This window comes from Struthio camelus, chromosome 12, assembly GCF_040807025.1.
Source record: "Struthio camelus isolate bStrCam1 chromosome 12, bStrCam1.hap1, whole genome shotgun sequence".
Taxonomy (NCBI): Eukaryota; Metazoa; Chordata; class Aves; order Struthioniformes; family Struthionidae; genus Struthio; species Struthio camelus.
This window is the reverse complement of record NC_090953.1, coordinates 6,104,196-6,123,316: the sequence shown is the minus strand read 5'-3', so window position 1 is coordinate 6,123,316 and position 19,121 is coordinate 6,104,196. Positions and strand designations below refer to the sequence as shown.

Below are 19,121 nucleotides of genomic sequence, written 5' to 3'. Positions count from 1 at the left end.
AAATTTTCCTGCTGCTACTAGTTGATGGTCGAAGAAACGGCATCTCATCTCTGGTAGCAAATTTGAGCTGTTGCATTTTATTGACCATTTAAAATATAGTACTTCTGGTTTTGAAATGTGTTTCAGAAAGTATGATGCCTAAAATAGGTGTGTGTTTGTCCTTTCAGCTGTTGGACATTCTTTTGTGATCTTATCTACCACATTTTATTTTAAAAAAATTTATTTTCCTCAGGTCCTGCCACATCCTAGTGATCTGATAATGGCTGGTGTAAAGCTGTCCACTCATCTGATTTCCTTGCATTGAGATGAAGCTTGACGTGTTCTGCAAAGGAAGAGCTGTGCTCGATTCCCTCTGCTCCTAGTAAGTTGAACTTTAAGCTTTCTATTGAAGTTAATCACACTTTCTCTCATGAGTAAAAATGTTTTTAACGTGAAACAATACCCCACTGAGGTTTGACAAACTATATTTTAATTGTAATTGATTTATACCAAAAGATAAAATGAGTTAATTAGGGCACGTTACCAGAATTAGTGGCAAGGGAAATGCTCTGTACAGCTGGCAGGTAGGGGGTAAGAGATGAGATTTTTAAAGCAAGAAGGACGCTGGCTTTTTTTAACCTCCTAGTGCTGAACTGAGTAATAATGTATCTCTGTTTTTTGCGCAGTTTGAATATGTTGATTTTCTGTAGTACAGAGTCTAGATGGAGACTGAATCCAGTCCAAAGAGATTTAATTCACAGGATGTGAATAGTGTAATTTTTTATTAACGTAAATGCTTCTTTGGTCTCAGTCTTCTGCGTGGTTTAAAATTAGGTTCTGCTTCTGTAAAGCTAGTTAGCTGAGCAGGTACTGCCCAATTTGAGTAAGGTTTAGAAGTTCCTTATTATAATATTTTTGGATATATTGACAAGTTCCATTTCAATCTGTTGTAAGCAGGTGTCAGTTTATGCTGCTTGGCAGTGGTATGCAGTGTGTCATCATTATGGCTGTAATTTGGTCATGGAAAGCTTAGCAAAAATCCAGTTGTCATGGTGGAGGCATGACAAGGGGTTATCTCATCATCAAAAATATGTCTTATGGAGGTTTGTCATTGTGGAGTCGTAAGTCATGGAATGCGCTAAAAATCAGATGTGTTTGGCTTATATCCTCTCTAAAGAGGGATGTTCTATTTGAGCAGGGCTGTGTCAGCAATCTAAGGTAAACCCTTTTTCCAATTTGAGCATAACAATTGTAATTGCTCTTGTGTGAGGCGATATAAGTGTGTTGTATACAATGATGCTTTTTTTAAATCTAAAACAAACTCTTGTTTTCTTTATGGAATTATTTTCAAGATGGCTTGAGGTTTGAAATTACAGATGTCTTCCTCGTGTCAGAACGTGAAAAAGCTGAAGTCATTCAATATTTGGGCCAGATTTAATTCTATCTCTGAAGGTTTGAGCCTGGAAATGTAGCCATCTAGGTTGTCAGATCCCATGTGATGTTATCCTTTCTATAAGGAAAATATTTCCTGGTGGATTCTACAGTTCTTAGATCCATGTATGCAGACTATGTGTGACAGTCACAGAAGAAGCACCGTTTCGCTCACAGAGCTTCTACTGAGCTCATGCACTTTTCCCAGATGTAGTTGCATATTCTGGTTTAATGTAGCAGGGCCGACATCTGATGCAATAGAGCTAGGGAAGTTACATATATCATTTCAGGGATGACAAGATGGTCTAATTTACTCTTCTTATGGGATTCTGTCAGAAATGCTTCTGTGCCAACATGACGGGGTTGTCATTTTGTCCTTACATGATTTACATAATTTAGGTCCTGCTATTGTAATATCTGAGATGAAGTAATTATTTGTATAAGTTAGCATTGGTGCAGACTTGAAAAAGGTATGGAAAGTATCTGTGCATGAAGAAACTGCCATTCTTCGGGAACTCATACAAAATGTAGAAAATGTGAATTTTGCAACTGAATCTGGGCCATCTGCATGCTGCTTGTTGTTTATCTTTAGTTGTGAAAATGTCTTAAGACCTTACAACACTAGGAGAACTGATCAGTAAACTTATAGCAGGAATCTCAATAAAAATTAGACTCTTTCTAAAAACAGAAAGGTGAAATAGAAAAACCATGGGACAATAAAAAATAAATGGAGAAGAAATTTTGGCAAAGTTTAGTGAAATCCACTGTATTTCACCTTCATCCTTCTCTTCCTTTTGCAGAGTCCTTTTCCCTGTTACTCTTCTCCTGCATGACAGGTGAGGTCAGATGTGAGATAGTCAATAAAGTTTCTCATGTATATTTCAAAGAAGAGTAGTCAATTAACCTTGAGAGAGTTAGACGTTCTCTTGTCTATAACAGTAGACCAATATGCTAAATGCAATCAGGCTGTGGGTAGATCTGGGAAGGCAGTGAGTCGTTCACATGCAAATAAGTCATACTGAGGTCCTCTTCCCTCTTGGCTGAAAACTCCTTTCAAAATACAGTATCTTTTTTTTTTTTAAACCAAAAAGTGCTTTAATGTATAGCAGAATTTCTCCCAGAGTTGCAGTAAATTATTGTTACTGTTTCAATAGCATAATAATAAATTCATCTCTTAGGAACATGAAGAAAGATAGGGTCCAAGATCTGAGAGTATTTAAACTAAACTTGGGCAAAGATTCAACAAGAGAAATTATCAGGCAGGCAAGGATATAGACAGGATAATCATTTGAATCAAGATTCGTTGTTAATACTTTTAGTGATAAGGGCCAAATTTTTTTGGAGCTCTCAGTCTTTTTGCCCGAGCTGGTCAAACAGCTTTATAATTTTAAACCAGGTAAAACCGATGATACCTCTAAGGCAAGTAAGTAGCTTTGGTAGAGGTTAGCACTACCTCTAAATTTTCTCTTTCCAGTTTGTCCATGAAGAGCTCTTCTACAGTAAGAGCTGTATAATCTACAAGAAAGGGAAAGAATCATGATGTGGAATCCTAATTTTCAAAGAGTTTCCAGATTCCTACATTTCAAAATATCACCAGCTACAAAAATGAAGTCTGCAGGTGCTGCTGTCTTTCGAAAAACCAAAAAAGCCTGACAACTGTGAAAAATAATGTAATGGAAGAGACTGAGGTAGAACCCTGTGGACTTGAAGACTTAAACTGATTAATTTGCAATGTTGCTGATTCGTATACCTGAAGTTGAGCTTGCTTAAGTGAATTAGGGTCCCCTCCATCTAATTAGACATTACTAAGATTTGGATACAAATCATTTATTTTCTGCTAGATTGGAAACTGTACCATATCAGAATGGGATTTTCAAAATTTTGGCTCACCACTCCTGCTGAGGTTTCTACTTAAGAATCAGTAGAGCATTTCAGAAGCCTCTGAAGAAATCTCAGTGTTTTTCTTTTTCTTTGCTGTAACTGTAGCATTCGCATTTCAAAAAGATTATAGGTGTAAAAGGAATTAATTGTGCTTTTACAGGAAAAAAGTTGTTATTACCTAATTTTTTCTTAAATCAAAGATGCAGAGTATTAAAGTGGGGTGTGTTGCCTTTTAGGAAATATCCTCCTCAGGTGAGGAAATATGTGTATGTATGTGAAAGGCATTTTATATGCAGAAAGGATCACATGAAAGTAGCAGAATGGAAATTACTTTTTCATATCTGTTAGAAAGAAACCCCTGTAGACATTGATATCCTTGCAAGGACTCATCCTTCTATAACTCAACCTTCTATAAGGACTGCACTCATCTAGTTATTTTAAATTGCTTGCAAAATACAATTATACATAAAGAAAAGTAAAGAGCTCTATCAAATGCACTAGAGCAGTAAATACTGTTTTCAATTAATCATTTATCTAAAGGATATTATTTCACTGTCCAAGACCTTTCTATAGAGTTATTTTAAAAAATAAAAAAGCAAACAAGTTTTAATTACAGGATTTCATTTGCTGGCTCTGAAACTTTGTACTTTTAATGAAGAAGATATCTTAAAATTACTCACTGTAGTTACTTGTGGAAGGCCTCATCCTGAATTTCATTAAGCACACAAGAAGCCCTTTGAAGTGTTCTTTTTCTATGAAAACATTATCAGGCCTAGAGTTGGTATGTTACTAAAACAGGCTGTGGGTCTCTGGTTTAAATGAGAATATGTTAATTTACTTCAAATGGGACCCTGAACAGCTATTTTAATATCTAAAGATGTAGTATAAGACTGGTAAATATTTTAAAAGCATAAGGTGTATTCTTTTAGTATCTGAATTTCAGTAACAGATTCACAAAATATTGAATGGGCTTCTGCCATTCTTGGAACTGCTTGCTTTATTGTGTAACAATATTGCTGCAGAACTAATTATACTGTATTTTTTTAAGAGTTGATTAAACAGTTATACAATAATGAGATAAAACTGTAAACTACAGCAGGAAAAAAGGTAATTAGAACTGTATTCTCACCTCAATTCAACAACACAAGGAAACACACCTTTTCCACAGGTTGCTGTGGGATGGCACTAAATAACAGACTGTTGTTGCATATGCAGTTTACATGGTGTTGACACTGAGCTGTGTAAACCCACACTGCACAAAGGAGCAATTGCTTTTGCATAGAAGTATAGGATAAGAGCAAAGAACAAAATATGTTTTAGAATGTTGCTAGGGTAGTCTGTTGGTCCGAGGTATCTTAAATTCACCTGATAGGCGTTTACATGGCAGGTAATCCATATACACACTGATGTTGTCAATACTAAAGGGTGATCAATAATCACTCAATGCAATAGTAATAGATAGTCTCTTGGGCCATGACAGTGGCCGAAGTTAATTCCGTTTCCTTGAAATACGCTGTTTTAAATCTTTTCTGTTGTTGCTAGGAGAGAAATTAGTTAGCCAGACAAGAAATTCCCAAAGCCGTACCTTCCAGAAATATTTTTTTCCTTGGATTGTTCAGGAATTAGGTTGTTCAAACGGCAAAGATAAATGACTAGTTTGTGATCACTAGAAGAATCTGATGTATTAATGTGCTTGTATGCTGACATTTTTAGACCCAGAATCTCTCAGACCCAACTAGATACACCAGCCATGTTTGCTGGAGGCTTTTACATAGAGGGAAGATAGGGGGAATCAACAGCTGCTTTACATTAGTTCACCAGCAAGCCATTACTTGTACACACTAAATAAAATTGCTTGTTTCACTTCCAAAATGAAGAGACATTTGTCCTTGAAGCAGTTGCCTTTTCTTGTGTTCGTTCGGGAAAGGTTGTTCTAAGTGGTGCTGGGTTTTCCAAACACCTCTGGAATAGGTGTCCTAATACCTTTAGAGGTCAATAGGCTTGGTGTGCCTAAACCCCTTGGAGTCCTCTGCGAAATCGCATTTGTAGGGCAGAGCATCAGTGGGCAAACAGTTCAAGGCCACTTTCTTCATTTGTTAGAAGGTCCCTCCAGGTTTCTCTGATCTTTTCCTGAAAAGAAGTTCCCAGTGTTTTTGAAGGTGTAACTGCTTGTTTAAGAGGTGAAAAACCCCACAGTGTGCGTTAACCACTACAACATGTAACTGTTGTAAAGTCATGAGACTTTAGACTATGTCTAAACCTATAGTTGATAGTTTGTGTTGAGGTAGCGCCTTTCCCATAGTCCAGTAACGTCCAGTCACTTTGCTTTTGTAATGATTTCTGTTTCAGCTTGTTTCATCTGGGATATGACCTCAGGAACACCACTGTTCCACATAAAAGATTACTAGGGTAAAATTAAAACATGTAAGAAACTTGTTAAATGTTGTCAGGGTTTATAATTTAAAACTGCTATGTTATTAGATACTGGAACAGCACAAAAGGTAGCTCGTGCAAAGGTTTTAACCTCTGGCCCCTTCCATACCAATTAAAGTATAATGTGTAATGAAATTTTAATCTCATGTAATTAAACACAGTATTAATTTTGTAAAACTAGAAAGGCTTTTTAACCTGTATTAATCTTCATTTTTGAAGAAAATAAGTGTTTCTTGCAAGTTGCGTTGTTTCCTTTTAATTAAAGGAAATAATTAAATTTCTTTGTTTATACGAGTCCATAAAATATTATTTTTCTCTACCTTTTTCTCTTGGGTTAAATATCAAAAGCAAGTTATTTATGGCTTTTTTCCTTGTTTAAAAAAAGCTTTGAATATCATAGTTTCCTCAGGGTAGGGTAATACACTTCACAGATTTAATTAATCAAGAATATATTTTTACTATAAAATGTCTAACTAATCATTAAATCCTTTCCTTCTTTACCACGCAGTATCTCTACTTGTAAGGTAGTAAGATCTTCATGTCTTAATGAGACTTAGGTCATTTAAACGCAATTCTTGTAGCTCGCAAATATACATACAAACATGTGTGCGTACGTACACACATCTCTTGTAAATATTCTAATCTTGCAGGACTTAAATGGCAGGATTTCTCATGACCACTATCAGCATATGCCCTTGTAGGATGCAAACAGTATTGTAACACAAGATTGCAGGTAAAATGTCTGAGAAGGGTATAAGGAAATGCTTTAGTCTAATAATTGCTTTCTTTAAAAGTTAAACAAAAAATGCACAGCTGGAAGAGGCTCTAGAGATTGAGACATGCATGATATTGAATATCAAAAGTGCATTAAAAGCTGTAGCATAAGCAGTTCAAGTATAATGATAATTTGGACTCTTTACTGATGACATCTTAGTATAGCCTCTGTGTGGCCTTGGTAGCACAAACCTTAACCGAATGAGAGACAGTTCTGTGTGGGGATGTGTTATATTGGATGTTGGAGAGTGACAGTGCTAGTGCAGTAGAGCAGGACCTAGGTCAAGGGACTGCGCTATGTCTGTATAGTTTCTCAGCACACCTGTGCTAAACTAGTGCCCCAGCTTTCCTTTATCCAATGCCCCTAGTGTGATTGTGTGTCAGAATAAAAAAATAAGTGATGTATTTCTCTGTTGCTTTTTATCCCTTCTTTGCACTTGCTTTTCCCAAGAGGGATGGCTATATTAATTGCAGAGCAATGAGATACCCAGGCCCGGGTATCTCTTCAAGACTAGACCAACCTTCATCTGGTCTGGTAACCTGTATAATCAAACTTTTCTCTGACTTGGCTCTAGAATCTTTTAAAATATTTTATATTTTTCTTCAGAAAATCTAAGGATAGTATGAAGACAGTGTGGGTGGACCACTCAGATACCAAAGCCTGTCTTCATGTGCCCAAATTAGTGTTCTCTGTTTCCAGGTGCAGACAACCATTTCTAAATCTGGTCATAGGAGTTTCCTCTGATAGTACTAATAGACCCAATTCCTGAAGAGGAAGTTTTTCAGATTTCTGATGAGGTTCTTCATTATTATAAAACTGGGGTTGTTATAGAAAACTAAAGGGACAAGATGGTAAAATATCCACGTTTGCAAGTTAGGAAGGAACTATGAAGTGACTTATGGATGCATGTATGTTCGATACATAGCAGACACAATTAGAACTAATACCTTTCTTCAGTTAAAACAACAAGACAGTCATGCTTTCTCTCTGTGTGTGTGTGTGTATATATATTATATATATATATATATAAAAAAAAATGTATGTTCCTCTGGTTGAAAAATTAGTATTTTTGAAAGGGCTTTGGCAGAACATATTTTTGTCAGCTCTGAACTCAGCGGTGTAGAACAGCAATTGGAGGATTGTTTTTATTCTTCCAGTAGTCTGCTGAGGGAAGACAGGTGAGTGAATCAAGGGATAAACTTGGCATTGTCCCTTCTGTATATATAGTAAATAGGACTCTACTCATCTCTCGAGTTATGGAACCAGTTTTACTCCTGCAGGGGACAGTAAAAGAATGACTAGGCACAGGCTGAACGAAGTATGCAGTCTTGTGTAGGTAGTACAAAGCTCCTAACTCTCCTGTCGGCATGTCGCCTCACGTGGCCTTGCCCCACTCAGAATCAGTGGTTTTCTCTGAGAGGTTTTTAGATGACAAAATATCTGCACGCAATTAAGAAACAAAAAGTAGGGTTTACGAAAAAAGTCTTGTATTCATTGGACTCTCAAATCTAGCATAAGCTCACTTAAAGTGAACTGAGGTACTAGAAAACATGGAAGCTAAAGGAATAAAAAACAAAATAGGACAATGGAAGGAGGAGGATATTTAATAATAATGAAATAAAAAGACTCTGCACTGGGCAAGCTTTCCCCAGATTGCCTGCCTTTAATATTAAATTACTATTTTCTGGCAGGATCATCTGCAAAACTCTGATTTTGTTTCTTCTGTTCATAGTCTGATAATTGAGGCTGAATTCCCTTGTCTTTAATATGCCATATATTCTCCACCTGGCAAAGGACTCAGACAGATACAGATAAATACCCTGTAGACATACAGACAGAGAAACTGCTGTAATTGCTTTCATAATGACTCTCAGACATCAAAGGAAGGCAAATAATGGTATTTAACACTGTTTCCATTCTTTAGCTGAAATGTAATTTTATAGAGTTATTGTCAGGCAGTACAGTGAATGTACAAGAGCAACTGTCATAGTCTACTCATATTAATTAGCTGCCCACAAGAGGTCCAGGATAGTAATGGCAAAGTTCTCCTCATTTCAGATGGTCTGATATTCAGACAGAACCGTAAGTACAATGGCTTGATTAACATAGTTGCTTAGATCAGGTTTTCCCTAGGAGTATGTCAATTGGCATTTTGAAGAATCAATTAATTAGCACTCCAAATAATCCATTCTTGGGTTAATGAAAGTATTTTGTACAGCTGCAAAAACTTGCATGAAATAAAAATCAAGCCTTTCCAAAGTGCTAAGGTGGAAGATTCATAATTTGGAAAATGCTCTGTACTCCATGGACAATTTCATAATAAAAAGTTATGGCAAGAAATTCAATTGACTAGAGCTTATCCAACAGTGAACTTGTTTAGATTCATTTGTTTGTTTTCCAGACAAGAAGGGTATTCCAGGGCATATAGCAGGAAAATGAAATCAGAACTTTACTGTGCAATAATATGATTAAAATACAAGTTTAATCAGGGTAGCCAAATGTCAACATTTTGCCTGATATCACTTGCCACTTGCGGAAGTTAGAACTTGAAGATAATTTAGTTGATTTAGATTCTGCAAAACTTTACTCATGTAAATAGTCAGTCTAAACTTATGTCGTTACTTTCACTGAGGTCACTGAATTTCTGTTGGTAGCCCGGAAGGCTTTGAAATTAATGAAAGTGCTTACCCAAGCAAAATCCCTCATGCAAGGGAATTTTCCGAAATAGGTTTCCACTTTCAACTCTCCTGGCACTGGGAAACTTAGGATTTGAATCTTGTACAGGTGGAAATTGCAAATTGGAGGGAAGTTTGTTTTTTTTTTAAATGAACCTTGTTCTGCAAACCTAGCTTTTCTTGAAAGACACTTGACCTTCATTGCAGGTTGTTATTGGATGTTTTAAAATTTTACAACTTACCTTCTGTGTTTCCTGTTACGTGCTTTTCTTTTTGAAGTTAACTTACTGCATCTTGAGCTTGATGTTCATGAGTGATGTGCTAAGCTAGAGTGCTTACATGAAAATGCAAGCTTGTTTTCATTAGGCTTGTTGCAGGAAAATCCAGGCTGAAATTACCCCAGTCATCACACTTTCTGAAAATCAAGATACATCAGTACACAAAAAAGCTGTAATTTTAACAAGCCATTAAATATCATCCCATGATATAGCGGAGTATATGTACTAGAACATGCCTACACTATACTAATACTGGAAATGGAATACTCATTTCCCTCATTGTCTCTTGTTCTTGATCTCCAACTAGGCCTTTTTAGACAGTTTTTCGACTTGTTTACCGCTTCCATTTTCTTGCTTCTCCCTTCAATTCAATGGGAGAACTACATGGGCTAAAAACAGAATAATTTAATCTCCTTACAGAAAAGCAGGTGTTTTTCATCTATCCAAGAGTAAAAGTAGTCAGAGAGATAAGGTGCTTTTGTGTTTGAAGGCAACATTGTTAAACTCAACTCTAATGTGTCTCTCAAGGCCATGTTTTGCTTTTTCTTCTGCTGGTTGAATCTTCTTCTTCTGCTGCTGCTTTTTCTTCTGCTGGTTGACTCTACTAAAACAACTGAAACTATGCTAATGTGAAAATGAGCATTTGATCAGAGTAAGACTCTGCTTGCATTCTGGGGCTCCAGATACACTTCTGGCTAAGCAGGGTCAAGCTTCTGTATTCTGAACACCTGAGTCTGCTGGTTTGGCTCCTTACAGGAAATTCATTTTTGCTCTGAGTAAGACTAAGCAGTTAAAAATTTTCTGAAAACCCATCATTGTGCTATTTCATAGTAGATCATTGGTATGCTGTATCTTTGTTAAACAACTAAATAGAACATAATTTCATTTATCCATTCACTTCTCTTTCAATGGATGGATTTTGGGGGCTAAACAATGGTGTATAAAAATGCAAAATTGTAAGCGCTAAAAAATTCTGGTGAATAATGCCTGTTGGAAGTGCTGCCTGTTTTCCAGCTTTCTGGAAAGCTTGTTACGTTACTTATGTTCTAAGTCTTCCTTTTACTGCAACCCGTGCTTAGGAAACTGGTTACGGTCTATTTAGTCCACATTTGTAGGTCTCTTGCTTTAAATGCCTAACTGCAAAGTTAGTTGTCAGAGCTTATTATGGACTTATGCCAGAAGTGAGATCTTCCTTATTTTGCTAATCAGTTTCCTCCATATCTGCATGCTCATTTTCTGATATCTGATGAGGCGACAAGGTCATTGGACGTACAAGTACTTATTTAAAAACCGACATGAGAGTGAGATAGAGGTTAGTTGGGTCTATCAGAGCTGTCAATCAATTAATGAAAATTATTGAGCAAGGACACCGTGGGGGAAGTGAACAGAAGGAATGAAAATGACCATGGAGATGCAACATAGGGAAAATGACAGAACTGACTAAATGTGCTCACGTGAGTGCTAAAGCCAGACATGCTCACATCACAAATGAAAGGCGGCACCAGGAGACACCAGGGCCAGAATATATGCCATTATATGGACCAAAAGAATGACAGATTACTTCAGTCTTTTGTCCAAAAGCACACTGAATGCTGCATTTGCTAAGTAAAGAATGAAGTTGAGCAATCCCCAATGCATTCTGAATGGCTTTTGTTAAGGTTCTACAGACCTATTGCACATTTGAACCATGTAAAAATGAAATGTCTAGGGCTAGGCTAGAGTTTCCTGCTACAGTCTGGAATTTGAAATTAGTCAAAGGGGTGTAGAATAGATTCCTACCTGTAAATAAACTATGGATATAAATAGCAAAATAGGGCAGTGCTAACAGAGCTTCACAAAAGCTCACTTAAAAGCGGCACTATCACTACAGTACACCATGTACTGGCACAAGACAACAGTATACTGTTTATCAGTACAAAAAAGAAATAATTTATAACTTGATCCTTGGGGAGAAAATGGAGAAATAAAAAATAGACAAAAAAAACAAGAGGAGAAAAATTGCCAATATGTTTGTGTGAATGAAAGATAGTGAGAGGAAAAATGAAAAGAGAGCAAAGTCAGAAACAGGGAGATACTGACACCAAATCTCTGCAAAGCGTTCAAAATTCTCCAGCTGCCACGCTTTTAATTTGCTACCATTCTAATTAAAATGCAAATTAAATTTATAATTAGCATCAGCGCTTTCTAAAGAAACCTCCTTGTGTGCAGCACAAACATATGGGACGATGGTATAGTGTAAAGTTTGTAAAAACAGAAGGAGAGACACAAATGGAAGGATAGAAACGTTGCTACCAAATAAGTTCCTGAGTAGGAGGAGGTAGGGCAGAAAATGGGGAGATGTGGTGGATTTTAAGGAATGGAACTGGGTAAGCGTCCTGGTGTAACAAAGAGATTGCTGAATATGAAAGATCTGTCTGGGAGTTACTTTTTGTTGAATCAGGTGTCAGAGGTCATGCTGCATGTCATTGGTGTTGTATAGAGCATGCCAAAAAGGCATAAAGGGTCACAGCTTCTAATCAAAAAGTCTATGACCAAAAATGAACCGCTCCTTGCTTCCAGATAATTAATTTAAAAATTGATGGGAAACAAAGTACTAAAATCGCATCATGACTTGAGCAATATACCATTTTAAAGCTTGCCTTTTCCCACATGAGAATCAAAACAGAAAAGGCACAGTCAGTGGCATGGACATGTAAAATTTGTGTCCTTTTATCTATGTAAATTGGTGAAATTTCATTTTACCAAAAGTTTTTCTTAATTTTACCTTATAGCTGATCATGGAATAAAAGTTAAAAACAATTAGAAAGCATTCAACAAATAGTCATTGAGATGTTGAAATGAATTGCTCTCCTTAAACATGTGTCAGCATTTACATAAGTGAGTTCTAGTGGCAAAACCTGTGGTGTTCATACATGCTCACAATTGCTCCTTTAAGATTTGCATGTAAATTTTGCACCATGAATACCTTTGCACCGCCCAATCAAAGAGAAGAAAGTGTCATGTGATATATTAGACCATCACCACTGAGACACGATCCCAAATTAAAACATTAGTTAGAATGAACCAGAGCATATACGACAGTCATAAAAACATGGTGTGTGTTATTCTTCCGTTTGTAGCAAGCTTGTGGCTATTCATGAGTAGAAAATGCAGCTGCATTAATCTGATAACTGATTTGTTATAAATTTTTCCTTCATTTCTACTGAGAATGTAGTTGGATACTAGTGCTTTTTCTCTTGCTACATTTTCTGTATATTAAGCAGCTAATGTGGTATTAAAGGTTTGATAACACTGCTAAGGACAAAACTGGCTTCATTATAATCATATTCTGTTGTAAGGGTGTCTTTTGAGCCCTCAAGGGAAAGGAGGGAAATAAAACAAGTCTGATTTCAAGAACAGTAATTTATTTATTTTTTCCACTAAGGAACCTTGCGAAAGCTTCAGTGCTTTTAATATTCCAGGAACTCTGCTTTATCTATTAACCAGGCTCGCCATCAGATATTTGAAAATTTGAATGTACTAGGAATGAATATTTCATAGATATGTGTTAAGTTGTTACTAAGCTGTGCATGTAAAGCAGCATTGTAGGAATGTTTTTAAAGTTTTAAAACTTTAAAATGATAAGCCTGGAGTATCACTATTGTGATGGTACAAAAATTCATTTTGCATATGCTGTCTTGGGCATGCAGAGTAATTGTGACAAATGAGTTTTGTTGCTGTAATTCATTAGAATGTTTTTAGTTTATTTTTAGGGGTAGATGAGAAGGAGGAGCTCTGGTTCCGGTGTCCAGGCTGGTGCAAGCTGCTGGAGTCCTCTTGACTTCAATGGTCTGAGTTGTACCAGCTGTGGCTCAGACTCCTTATCTCTTAATAAACATTAAGAAACCACACCATTATCCCACTTATTTTAATCAATATTTAAAAGCATATCTAAGAAGAATGGAATGTATGATGTTGGTTAAAGGATGCCTTGGTTCCGCAATATAATATTATATCCTAAGAGCAAATAGCAGCAGCTTCATTCTTTATTCACCATTGGCTTGACGTTTTTTTGAAGTGTTTAAAAACTTGCAGCTCTCATTGACTTCACTGAAAATCTTAACTGATTAGCTCTGAAAATCTGGCCATGGATCCCATTGTCCGTTTAGATGACGTCATTATCTTCTCTGCCGTATCAACATATGTCTATCTGAAATAATAGGGGATTGTGATCAACTGAAAGAAGTAGGAGGACAACATGTAAAATAGTGTTGAGAAAGCATAAATCATAGTAGTAGCAGTTTATTTTTCTTTACTGGGATATCACATGTCTTGTGGCTGTTACTGGATTTCAAGCCCCCTTGGAGTATCTGTTGGAAAAAGTTATTTTGAACTTCATAGATTATATAGCAGCTAATGCACAAGGGAGCCTTATCCTCTAACCTGAATTTAAGCAAGAATTTAAGGCACTTAGCAGGAACATTTCCTCTAATGTCATCGGTAGGGATAGTTTAAACACCTTCAGAGAGATCATCTGCCTACCTAAGACTTGAATTGCGGAAATAATTTCTTTTTGACTGGGGATCCAACTTTAGATGAGTGGAATCTAAGATGCAGTACTTCCACAGTTCCTCAAAAGTGTAAATTAACGAAAACCTACACTTCAGAATGAACTTGGGGCCACATAGTGCAAATTTGCAAAAAGTAGATTTAAAAGAAAACCAAAAACTCTTTGGTTTTATAGAAACTGACAGCATGCAATTAATTGAGGCTTTTTCCAACAGCAAAATAATTCTACCAGAACTATGATTAGGGAAATACTGTCTTCTGCATAGAATTCAAGTTCGGAGTATTTGAGAGGGGAGGCAATGAGGCTAAATAAAGTCTTCTGTTTGACAGACAGAGTGAAAAACAAAAAGGCATAAAGGATTGCTTTGTTTAATTTCTAATTGTTGTCCTTTTCTTATTCAGTAAATGAAGTCACCTTTGTAGTGGTTTCATGAACCGCTGGGTAATCAAAATTATTATGCTGCCACCTGTTGTCCATTAATTATTCTGAGAAGATACTCATAAATCATAACACTGGACAATAAATCAAACTGTCAGGACCCAGGTCAAAGGTTATGCATGAAAAGTTATAGGTCACCAACAGGGTGTGAAAGATCAGGGTTGTGGAGCATCACTCATTGTCAAGTAATGTTGGGAGAAGTGCCATTGGAACAAAAGAAAAACTGAAGTACAGAAGAATTCAGGCCCAAAGATAGGCTTCAAGCTCATGCACAAAGGGAATCAAATTGACATGTCATTACACTGCAGATCTGACAACCAGCAAGATTGTCTAGCAGTGCCCTGACTCGAATACTTTTGTCTTGACTGATCCTTGTTGCAAGTCAAGGCTTCTTTTGTGATGTTTCTTGTAGCTGGGCCAGATTCTGCTCCCACAGAAGTCAATGAGTGTCTTGCCCTCTGTGTACTTGGAATTTAGTGTTAACTTTTGTGCACTTGCTGAGGAAGCTTGAGACACACTGTACTCGCAAGGGCTAAAATTCCTGAGCCTCTTCTGTAATCTGAGTGATATGCTATCCAGGGTTTATTCTATCTGGGAAAAATTAATTCTCCTGCAGAACAGTAAATCTAGTGTTGCAGAAAACGTCTTATTCTGACCTACAGTTAGGCCCACGTAGGCCTCCGAGAGGGCTTGGTCAGACAGGCTACGTATACGTTTCCTTAAGCCTAGGTAGTGGGCTTCACACTGGTTCTGACAATCGCAGTCCTTGCAGGAAAACTGAAGTAAGGCCAGGGTCAACTCTCCTGCTGGATCTGTGCTCTTGTCAGGAGATCATCCTTCTGAGAAAAGACAGGGGAATATGTACTGTGTTTCTGTGATGTAGTTTTCCTGAACTAATTTTTCTGGTATTTCCTTCTATTCTTCCATCCGCATGCATCCAAGAAGGCTGTCCCGTATCCCATGTTACTGGTAGTATCGTGCCATTTCAGAATAAGGTGGCAGAGTGTAAGCAGTGAGTGCGGTCATTCAGCACCTTCTCTCTTGCTTCACCTGAGGTTTCAGCAGGTGTTTGTAATGCCCAGATGCATCAGCCTAAATCTGTGCTCATCCCTGGCATCACTTGCAGTAGAGGAAAGTACATTTCCTCCCTGTAAGGAGAGATGGGAGTAGCATTAATGAGGTTCAGGTCTGTGCTTTCCTAGTTATGGAAGTGGAAATCAGGTCTTTGTGGAGGAAAGTGTCCTTGGAGAGCTTTGACTTGGATTCTGGAGCAGTGGATGAGTCAATCCTTCTTTATATTAGAAAGAAAAGGTTTCGGCAAAGGTGCTTAGCACACTGGCATATTCTAAAGACGTGGTGGTGGTGGTGTCTGCTCTTAGAAACTTGAGCTGTACTTAGTATATTTCAATTCATTTGTCTTGAATGGCATATATTTAAAATAATCACTTGAAAGCAAATGTGCACTGATAGGAAATCACTGATTTAAAACCTGGCTAGAGGTAAATTGTTTCTGATGTGAAAGAAATGATTTTAGAATAAAAACATTAGAAAAATACAATAATGAGAAGGCTGTTGGAAACAGCTCAGCTATTCTAGCAATATGATGTACTGTTTACTGCCTGCTGTTTGAGTTAACTTGCTTTTAGGATCATCTGCTGTAGGTTTTGCAGCTAATGGGCAAGCAACTTTAATGTAAAAACATGATTTATTCCCAGGAAGTATTATGATTTGGGTTTCTTTTAATTGGGAGTTTTCTGCTCAGGTAACCTGGGTTTTACTTTCTCTTAAACAACAGTAACAAAAAGTATAATTCCTAAAATAATGTTAGCTTCAGCATTGACTGTTTCTTGATCTCTCTATGATCTCAATGCTGGATGAATCTCTTCCTTGTCATTCTGGGGAGGTCGCTGAAGAATTGAGATGTGGGTCTTGCCTAAATAGGAAAAAAAACTTGTTTGTAAGTTAGAAACCACTGAGATTTTAGATCTCTTCATTTCCTTTTGTTCCTGGTTCCTGAATGTTTACCTAAGTGAAGTTCAAAGGAATGACTGTGAGCAGTGAAGCCCTTGTAGAAAGATGCAGAATTTATTGTTGTGAATAAAACTGTGATATAAAATTCTAGCTCTATTAAAACCACTTGAGGCTCTGCCTTTGTGTTTCGCACTGGATTCCTATTTAGAGGCAAGAGTAAATACATTTTTAAATATTACACAAGAAGCAACGTTTTTCCTCCTGAAACCCAAAGGAAACATAAGACTTCATGAAGGTCACTAGAGATGTTCTTATTGTTATAGGTTTTATGCAAGAGGCACTGGTGGTGGGCAGCAGTACTAAACTCTGAAAGGAAATTTTCTTTGTATTGAAGAAGGAGATTTGGTCATCTGTTCAGAGAAACAAAAACCTGTGACGTAAGTGGAAATATAGTTCTGCTGCTTTTTACTGCTCAATGTCTTCAATGCCACTTTGCCACTTGTTCTGACTGTATTAGCTTTTCTCAAAATTTGTTTGAAGATCTGCAGTTACCAAGTAAATCGTTAAAGCCTATATGTGCACAGATATCCCACAAAAGGGGGTAACCCTAAAAGTGCTCAGCTACATTATTTGTAACATAGTTCTACTAATTTTTTTAATGCCTTGAAGAACAAAGTACCTAAGTGTATACAGGGACTACCCAAAATGTATCAGCTGTGAGCCTGTGGAGGAGCACGGGTGGCCAAACTCGTGCAAACTTTTTCTTCAAGAACACACTTGATTTCCTCATAATCAAGCTGGAGGCTTCCTACAAGCCTAACTTTTAGAACATCATGCAGAATATCCCCTAGGTAAACACCCCCAGCCCACCCCCCACCTTCTACTGAATAGAAACAATCCTGAAATGTTTGGCAGTTCTCCTTTTTTTTTAATCACTTAAGATCCTGAATGTCTTTTAATGAAATTTCATACACATTTCATACACGTTTTAGGGATTGATACAATGCAGGAAAACAGCCAGTGTATCATGTAGCATTTACAGGAACTCAGGCTTTTTGCTCAGAATAATCTTCTAGGCAGCTTTACAGGAGAAGAGACTTCTACTGTTCTTCACAGAGGGGATGGAAGAAACTAGATCCCAAAGTGTGGGCCCATATGGATTCGGTGTATCGCTGTACTTAGTTGACAGCATTCCAGTAGTGTCTCACTGCCTGTGAACCTTTCCACACTTGGATTTCCCAGGGCATGCAGGACCACAAAATAAAGCCTATAATTATTTTTCTATATTTTTTTTATCTTTTGGATTTGAGCAATTATCATATGAATGTGTGAACTATGCTCACAGACTGAGAAAGCTGAGTGCAGGTCCATCGTCATAAAAATAGTTATAAGCTTTCTATTCCAAAAGTAAGACTTTGCTTCTTGCCCGTTAGATTTTTTTCTTGTAACTTTTATAGGCAATTATTTTTCCTTTTTACTTGCATTGGTGTTAATGAACAATTTAGCCACCTACTCTACTTTCATTTTACGTAAAAGCAATTTCTGGCAATTCAGTGAAGGTCAATGAATAATACCTAATACTTTGATATGAAACACTTAAGGACATAAGTAACCTGACCTCAGAACTTCCTGCAGAATCAGACCGTAAGTGCTAGGGAATATGTTCCCATGATGCTTATAGTCTATCAGAGAAGGCCAACGTTGCTTTGGATTAGTTCTATCTTTTATATAAAAAATTGTGATCAAAATGGATTGAAATTAAAACTTTGCAAAAGTTGTTAGCAAAATGACATTTAATTTTGATAGAGAGGCAATGAGGCAGAACATTCTGCGTGTTTGCAAAATAAGTTTCATTTTGATGCGTTTGGCATTACTGATTATATTAATTAACTTAACAGCAAGTGTGAAGATTATTTATGATGCATTAAAAATGAGTGGACCTTAATTACTTCCCTGTAAGAACAAGGAAGTTGAATTTCTGGTTGTGGAGAACTCCACTGTTAGTCTTTCCTGTGACTTTTTTCCCCCTCAATAGACTGCTGTCCTTTAGAAGTAAAGTAATTGAAATAACTCACCCTTTCTGCTGAAATTAGGCTGATGACACTAATCTGAACTACTCAAGCACAGTGTGGTTTGTTTTGCTAGTTTGTTACTTTAATAAGATTCTATTTTTAAAGATCCACACCTGATTTGCAGAATTGTTTGAGGAGGGAAGATCTTGCAACAGTGAGAAATCACTTCTGATGCTCAGAAGGGTTGTGAACCTTCCCCCACCCACCAAGAAAGCCTTGCTGGTTCTGAAACTGCGTTATTTCTCATCCAGAACGTGCTATATAGGGTCGTTCAGTCACCAACTTGATTTTTGCAGAGAAACAGCAAGACGTGAGTTCTTTTATGGAAATCAATTACTTCATGAGAGGGCACTGCTCAGTTACTAACAATGAATTTAATTTTGGAAAGTGTGACTCTGCATCAAAATGTTAATGACCTCAGTTTCTTTAATAGGATGTCTACCTTTATAAAATAAACTTGTAAAAGGTGCACTTTTCAATGTTCTGTTATAGCATCTTAGCAAGGTGAAAGTATTCCCTTTTTGACACATTAAAAAAGTACTGAAATTAACTTTTTCAGTTGTTATTCAAAATTTACTTCTCCCCCTGGTATGAGGCAGATGCTGTCTTAGACTTAAGGTCGGAAAGATCCATATCCTA

General features: G+C 37.0%; 1 long non-coding RNA gene across 1 annotated transcript in view; it reads left to right on the top strand.

The window, feature by feature from the left end:
- Window positions 1-317: 317 nt before the first annotated feature.
- Window positions 318-19,121, top strand: part of LOC138068899 (uncharacterized) — a 256,258-nt gene continuing 237,454 nt past the window's right edge. Inside the window, exons 1-2 of the long non-coding RNA XR_011143753.1 lie at window positions 318-361; window positions 16,734-16,847. This is a non-coding gene — a long non-coding RNA (uncharacterized lncRNA). The remainder of the gene's footprint in view (window positions 362-16,733; window positions 16,848-19,121) is intronic.